This window comes from Apodemus sylvaticus, chromosome 12 (assembly GCF_947179515.1).
Source record: "Apodemus sylvaticus chromosome 12, mApoSyl1.1, whole genome shotgun sequence".
Taxonomy (NCBI): Eukaryota; Metazoa; Chordata; class Mammalia; order Rodentia; family Muridae; genus Apodemus; species Apodemus sylvaticus.
In genome coordinates, this window is record NC_067483.1 from 1,024,318 (window position 1) to 1,033,301 (window position 8,984).

The window sequence follows — 8,984 nt, forward strand, 5'->3', positions numbered from 1 at the left end:
TGTGTTGTTCAGGAAAAACAAGATAATTTCACACGATGCGGGATTTCCTTAAAACGTGGTTTTCTGACAAATTTTGATAAAAGAAAACTCTCCTGTTGGTTCTCTTTTGAGGATACACGTTTAGACGTACACGCCACACCAAATCTTTTCGAGTTACAACATGTTGTTTAGGACATACAAGCTAATTTTGCAAGATGCGTTATTTCTCTCATAAAGTGTTTCCAATACGTACGTATTTGTCTTTACTCTGCAACACTGTATTTCCTTATAACGTGGTATTCTTATGTATTCTTTAGAGAGAAAACACTCCTATGAGTTCTCTTTTGGGGCTACACGCTTAGACATACACCCAACACCAAAGCTTTTCTAGTTAAAACGTGTTGTTTAGGAAGAACAAGATAATTTCTCACGATGCGGGATTTCCTTAAAACGTGGTTTTCTGTCGAATTTTGACGAAAGAAAATTGTCCTGTGGGTTCTCTTTTGAGGCTACACGTTTAGACGTACACGCCACACCAAATCTTTTCGAGTTACAACGTGTTATTTAGGAGATACAAGCTTATTTTGTACGATGCTTTATTTCATCTCGTAAAGTTTAAGAGTTTCCAATACATACGTATTTGTCTTTACTCTGCAACACTGTATTTCCTTATAACGTGGTATTCTTTCTTATTCTTCTGAGAGAAAACTCTCCTGTGCATTCTCTTTTGAGGCTACACGCTTAGACATACACGCAACAGCAAAGCTTTTCGAGTTACAACATGTTGTTTAGGAAGAACAAGATAAATTCCCACGAAGCGGGATTTCCTTAAAACGTGGTGTTCTGACAATTTTGATGAAAGAAAATTCTCCTGTGGCTTCTCTTTTGAGGATACACGTTTAGACGTACACGCCACACCAAATCTTTTTGAGTTACACCATGCTGTTTAGGAGATACAAGCTAATATTTTTATGATGCGTTATTTCTTCTCGTAAAGTTTAAGTGTTTCTAATACATACGTATTTGCCTTTTCTCTGCAACACTGTATTTCCTTATAACGTGGTATTCTTACATATTCTTTCGAGAGAAAACTCTCCTGTGCGTTCTCTTTTGAGGCTACAGGCTTAGACATACAGACAACACCAAAGCTTTTCGAGTTACAATGTGTTGTTTAGGAAAAACAAGATAATTTAGCACGATGCGGGATTTCCTTAAAACGTGGTTTTCTGACAAATTTTGATGAAGGAAAATACTCCTGAGGGCTCTCTTTTGAGGCTACACCTTTAGACGTACACGCCACACCAAATCTTTTCAAGTTACAACGTGTTGTTTAGGAGATACAAGCTAATTTTGTACGATGCGCTCTTCCTTCTCGTAAAGTTTAAGTGTTTCCAATAAGTACGTATTTGTCCTTATTCTGCAACACTGTATTTCCTTATAACGTGGTATTCTTACATATTCTTTCGAGAGAAAACTCTCCTGTGTGTTCTCTTTTGAGGCTACACGCTTAGACATACATGCAACACCAAAGCTTTTCGAGGTACAACGTGTTGTTTAGGAAGAACAAGATAATTTCTCACGATGCGGGATTTCTTTAAAACGTGGTTTTCTGACAAATTTTGAAGAAAGAAAATTGTCCTGTGGTTCTCTTTTGAGGCTACACGTTTAGACGTACACGCCACACCAAAACTTTTCGAGTTACAACGTGTTGTTTAGGAGATACAAGCTAATTTTGTAATATGATTTATTTCATCTCGTAAAGTTTAAGGGTTTCCAATACGTAACTATTTGTCATTATTCTGCAACAGTGTACTTCCTTATAACGTGGTATTCTTACATATTCTTTCGAGAGAAAACTCTCCTGTGTGTTCTCTTTTGGGGCTACACACATAGACATACACACAACACCAAAGCTTTTCCAGTTACAATGCGTTGTTTAGGAAAAACAAGATAATTTTGCACAATGCGGGATTTCCTTAATACGTGGTTTTCTGACAAATTTTGACCAAAGAAAATTCTCCTGTGGGTTCTCTTTTGAGGCTACACGTTTAGACGTTCACGCCACACCAAATCTTTTCGAGTTACATCGTGTTGTTTAGGAGATACAAGCTAATATTTTACGATGCGTTATTTCTTCTCATCAAGTGTTTCCAATAAGTACGTATTTATCTTTATCCTGCAACACTGTATTTCCTTATAACGTGGTATTCTTACATATTCTTTCGAGAGAAAACTCTCTTGTGTGCTCTCTTTTGAGTCTACATGCTTAGACATACACGCAACACCAAAGTTTTTCGAGTTACAACATGTTGTTTAGGAAAAACAAGATAATTTCGCACGATGCGGGATTTCCTTACAACGTGGTTTTCTGACAAATTTTGACGAAAGAATATTCTCCTGTGGGTTCTCTTTTGAGGCACACATTTAGACGTACACGCCACACCAAATCCTTTAGAGTTATAACGTGTTGTTTAGGAGATACAAGCTAATTTTGTACGATGCCTTTTTTCTTCTCGTAAAATTTAAGTGTTTCCAATAAGTATGTATTTGTCTTTACTCTGCAACACTGTATGTCCTTATAACATGGTATTCTTACATATTCTTTCGAGGAAAAACTCTCCTGTGCGTTCTCTTTTGTGGCTACATGCTTAGACATACACGCAACACCAAAGCTTTTCGAGTTACAACGTGTGGTTTAGGAAAAACAAGATAATTTCACACGATACGGGATTTCCTTAAAACGTGGTTTTCTGACAAATTTTGACAAAAGAAAACTCTCCGGTGGGTTCTCTTTTGAGGATACACATTTAGACGTACACGCCACACCAAATCTTTTCGAGTTACAACATGTTGTTTAGGACATACAAGCTAATTTTGCAAGATGCGTTATTTCTCTCATAAAATGTTTCCAATACTTACGTATTTATCTTTACTCTGCAACACTGTATTTCTTTATAACGTGGTATTCTTACATATTCTTTCGAGAGAAAACTCTCCTATGAGTTCTCTTTTGGGACTACACGCTTCGACATACACCCAACACCAAAGCTTTTCGAGTTAAAACGTGTTGTTTAGGAAGAACAAGCTAATTTCTCACGATGCGGCATTTCCTTAAAACGTGGATTTCTGACGAATTTTGACGAAAGAAAATTGTCCTGTGGGTTCTCTTTTGAGGCTACACATTTAGACGTACACGCCACACCAAATCTTTTCAAGTTACAACGTGTTGTTTAGGAGATACAAGCTAATTTTGTACGATGCTTTATTTCATCTCGTAAAGTTTAAGGGTTTCCAATACATACTTATTTGTCTTTACTCTGCAACACTGTATTTCCTTATAACGTGGTATTCTTTCTTATTCTTTTGAGAGAAAACTCTCCTGTGCATTCGCTTTTGAGGCTACACGCTTAGACATACACGCAACAGCAAAGCTTTTCGAGTTACAACGTGTTGTTTAGGAAGAACAAGATAATTTCCCACGATGCGGGATTTCCTTAAAACGTGGTGTTCTGACAAATTTTGATGAAAGAAAATTCTCCTGTGGGTACTCTTTTGAGGATACACGTTTAGACGTACACGCCACACCAAATCTTTTTTAAGTTACACCATGCTGTTTAGGAGATACAAGCTAATATTTTTACGATGCGTTATTTCTTCTCGTAGAGTTTAAGTGTTTCTAATACATACGTATTTGCCTTTTCTCTGCAACACTGTATTTCCCTATAACGTGGTATTCTTACATATTCTTTCGAGAGAAAACTCTCCTGTGCGTTCTCTTTTGAGGCTACAGGCTTAGACATACAGACAACACCAAAGCTTTTCGAGTTACAATGTGTTGTTTAGGAAAAACAAGATAATTTAGCACGATGCGGGATTTCCTTAAAACGTGGTTTTCTGACAAATTTTGATGAAGGAAAATACTCCTGAGGACTCACTTTTGAGGCTACACCTTTAGACGTACACGCCACACCAAATCTTTTCAAGTTACAACGTGTTGTTTAGGAGATACAAGCTAATTTTGTACGATGCGCTCTTCCTTCTCGTAAAGTTTAAGTGTTTCCAATAAGTACGTATTTGTCTTTATTCTGCAACACTGTATTTCCTTATAACGTGGTGTTCTTACATATTCTTTCGAGAGAAAACTCTCCTGTGTGCTCTCTTTTGAGGCTACACGCTTAGACATACACGCAACACCAAAGCTTTTCGAGGTACAACGTGTTGTTTAGGAAGAACAAGATAATTTCTCACGATGCGGGATTTCTTTAAAACGTGGTTTTCTGACAAATTTTGAAGAAAGAAAATTGTCCTGTGGTTCTCTTTTGAGGCTACACGTTTAGACGTACACGCCACACCAAAACTTTTCGAGTTACAACGTGTTGTTTAGGAGATACAAGCTAATTTTGTAATATGATTTATTTCATCTCGTAAAGTTTAAGGGTTTCCAATACGTAACTATTTGTCATTATTCTGCAACAGTGTACTTCCTTATAACGTGGTATTCTTACATATTCTTTCGAGAGAAAACTCTCCTGTGTGTTCTCTTTTGGGGCTACACGCATAGACATACACACAACACCAAAGCATTTCCAGTTACAATGCGTTGTTTAGGAAAAACAAGATAATTTTGCACAATGCGGGATTTCCTTAATACGTGGTTTTCTGACAAATTTTGACCAAAGAAAATTCTCCTGTGGGTTCTCTTTTGAGGCTACACGTTTAGACGTACACGCCACACCAAATCTTTTTTAAGTTACACCATGCTGTTTAGGAGATACAAGCTAATATTTTTACAATGCGTTATTTCTTCTCGTAGAGTTTAAGTGTTTCTAATACATACGTATTTGCCTTTTCTCTGCAACACTGTATTTCCCTATAACGTGGTATTCTTACATATTCTTTCGAGAGAAAACTCTCCTGTGCGTTCTCTTTTGAGGCTACAGGCTTAGACATACAGACAACACCAAAGCTTTTCGAGTTACAATGTGTTGTTTAGGAAAAACAAGATAATTTAGCACGATGTGGGATTTCCTTAAAACGTGGTTTTCTGACAAATTTTGATGAAGGAAAATACTCCTGAGGGCTCACTTTTGAGGCTACACCTTTAGACGTACACGCCACACCAAATCTTTTCAAGTTACAACGTGTTGTTTAGGAGATACAAGCTAATTTTGTACGATGCGCTCTTCCTTCTCGTAAAGTTTAAGTGTTTCCAATAAGTACGTATTTGTCTTTATTCTGCAACACTGTATTTCCTTATAACGTGGTATTCTTACATATTCTTTCGAGAGAAAACTCTCCTGTGTGCTCTCTTTTGAGGCTACACGCTTAGACATACACGCAACACCAAAGCTTTTCGAGGTACAACGTGTTGTTTAGGAAGAACAAGATAATTTCTCACGATGCGGGATTTCTTTAAAACGTGGTTTTCTGACAAATTTTGAAGAAAGAAAATTGTCCTGTGGTTCTCTTTTGAGGCTACACGTTTAGACGTACACGCCACACCAAAACTTTTCGAGTTACAACGTGTTGTTTAGGAGATACAAGCTAATTTTGTAATATGATTTATTTCATCTCGTAAAGTTTAAGGGTTTCCAATACGTAACTATTTGTCATTATTCTGCAACAGTGTACTTCCTTATAACGTGGTATTCTTACATATTCTTTCGAGAGAAAACTCTCCTGTGTGTTCTCTTTTGGGGCTACACGCATAGACATACACACAACACCAAAGCATTTCCAGTTACAATGCGTTGTTTAGGAAAAACAAGATAATTTTGCACAATGCGGGATTTCCTTAATACGTGGTTTTCTGACAAATTTTGACCAAAGAAAATTCTCCTGTGGGTTCTCTTTTGAGGCTACACGTTTAGACGTACACGCCACACCAAATCTTTTCGAGTTACATCGTGTTGTTTAGGAGATACAAGCTAATATTTTACGATGCGTTATTTCTTCTCATAAAGTGTTTCCAATAAGTACGTATTTGTCTTTATTCTGCAACACTGTATTTCCTTATAACGTGGTATTCTTACATATTCTTTCGAGAGAAAACTCTCTTGTGTGCTCTCTTTTGAGTCTACATGCTTAGACATACACGCAACACCAAAGCTTTTCGCGTTACAACGTGTTGTTTAGGAAAAACAAGATAATTTCGCACGATGTGGGATTTCCTTAAAACGTGGTTTTCTGAAAATTTTGAAGAAAGAAAATTCTCCTATGGGTTCTCTTTTGAGGCTACACGTTTAGATGTACACGCCACACGAAATCTTTTCGAGTTACAACGTTTTGTTTAGGAGATAGGAGCTAATTTTGTATGATGCTTTATTTCATCTCGTAAAGTTTAAGGATTTCCAATACGTACCTATTCGTCTTTACTCTGCAACACTGTATTTCCTTATACCGTGGTATTCTTACATATTCTTTCGAGAGAAAACTCTCCTGTGTGTTCTCTTTTGAGGCTACACGCTGAGACATACACTCAACACCAAAGCTTTTTGCGTTACATCGTGTTGTTTAGGAAAAACAAGATAATTTCGCACGATGCAGAATTTCCTTAATACGTGGTTTTCTGACAAATTTGACCAAAGAAAATTCTCCTGTGGGTTCTCTTTTGAGGCTATACGTTTAGACGTACACGCCACACCAAATCATTTCGAGTTACAACGTGTTGTTTAGGAGATACAAGCTAATTTTGTACGATGCGTTATTTCTTCTCGTAAAGTGTTTCCAATATGTACTTATTTGTCTTTACTCTGCAACACTGTATTTCCTTATAACGTGGTATTCTTATATATTCTTTCGAGAAAGAACTCTCCTTTGCATTCTCTTTTGAGGCTACATGCTTAGACATACATGCAACACCAAAGCTTTTCGAGTTACAACGTGCTGTTTAAGAAAAACAAGATAATTTTGCACGATGAGGGATTTCCTTAAAACATGGTTTTCTCACAAATTTTGACGATAGAAAATTCTCCTGTGGGTTCTCTTTTGAGGCTACATGTTTAGACGTACATGCCACACCAAATCCTTTCGAGTTACAACCTGTTGTTTAGGAGATACAAGCTAATTTTGTATGATGCCTTATTTCTTCTCGTAAAGTGTTTCCAATACGTACGTGTTGTCTTTACTCTGCAACACTGTATTTCCTTATAACCTGGTATTCTTGCATATTCTTTCGAGTGAAAACTCTCCTGTGTGTTTTCTTTTGAGGCTACACACTGAGACAAAAAGCAACACCAAAGCTTTTCGAGTTACAATGGGTTTTTTAGGAAAAAACAAGATAATTTCGCACGATGCAGGATTTCCTTAATATGTGGTTTTCGGACAAATTTGACCAAAGAAAATTCTTCAGTGGGTTTTCTTTTGAGGCTAAACGTTTAGACGTACACGCCACACCAAATCCTTTCGAGTTACAACGTGTTGTTTAGGAGATACAAGCTAATTTTGTTCCAGCGTTATTTCTTCTCCTAAAGGGTTTCCAATACGTACGTATTTGTTTTACTCTGCAACATTGTATTTCCTTATAACGTTGCATTCTTACATATTCTTTCGAGAAAAAACTCTCCTTTTCGTTCTCTTTTGAGGCTACACGCTTAGACATACACGCAACACCAAAGATTTTCGAGTTACAACTTGTTGTTTAGGAAAAAAAAGATAATTTTGCACGATGAGGGATTTCCTTAAAACGTGGTTTTCTCACATATTTTGACGATTAAACATTCTCCTGTAGGTTCCCTTTTGAGGCTACACGTTTAGACGTACACGCCACACCAAATCCTTTCGAGTTACAACCTGTTGTTTAGGAGATACAAGCTAATTTTGTATGATGCGTTATTTCTTCTCGTAAAGTGTTTCCAATACATACGTATTTGTCTTTACTCTGCATCACTGTATTTCCTTATAATGTGGTATTCTTACATATTCTTTCGAGAGAAAACTCTCCTGTGCATTCTCTTTTGAGGCTATACGCTTAGACATACACGCAACACAAAAGCTTTTCGAGTTACAACGTGTTGTTTAGGAAAAACAAGATAATTTCGCACGATGCGAAATTTCCTTAAAACGTGGTTTACTGACAAATTTTGATGAAAGAAAATTCTCCTGTCGGTTCTCTTTTGAGGCTACACGTTTAGACGTACACGTCACACCAAATATTTTCGAGTTACAACGTGTTGTTTAGGAGATACAAGCTAATTTTGTACGATGCTTTATTTCTTCTCTTAAAGTGTTTCCAATATGTATGTATTTGTCTTTACTCTGCAACACTGTATTTCTTTATAACGTGGTATTCTTACATATTCTTTCGAGAGAAAACTCTCCTTGCATTCCCTTTTGAGGCAACATACTTAGACATACACGCAACACCAAAGCTTTTCGAGTTACAACTTGTTGTTTAAAAAAAACAAGATAATTTCGTAGGATGCGGGATTTCGTTAAAACGTGGTTTTCTGAAAAAAATTTGAAGAAAGAAAATTCTCCGGTGGGCTCTCTTTTGAGGCTACATTTTTAGACGTACATGCCAAACCAAATGTTTTCGAGTTTCCACTTTTTGTTTAGGAGATACAAGCTAATATTGTATGATGCGTAATTTCTTCTCGTAAAGTGTTTCCAATATGTACGTATTAGTCTTTACTCTGCTACACTGTATTTCCTTATAACGTTGTATTCTTACATGTTCTTTCGAGAGAAAACTCTCCTGTCCATTCTCGTTTGAGGCTACAAGCTTAGACATACACGCAACACCAAAGCTTTTTGAGTTACAAGGTGTTGTTTAGGAAAAACAAGATAATTTCGCACGATGCGGGATTTCCTTAAAACGTGGTTTTATGACAAATTTTGACGAAAGAAAATTCTCCTGTTGGTTCCCTTTTGAGGCTACATGTTTAGACATACACGCCACACCAAATCCTTTCGAGTTACCACGTGTTGTTTAGGAGATACAAGCTAATTTTGTACGAAGCGTTATTTCTTCTCGTAAAGTGTTTCCAATACGTTCCTATTTGTCT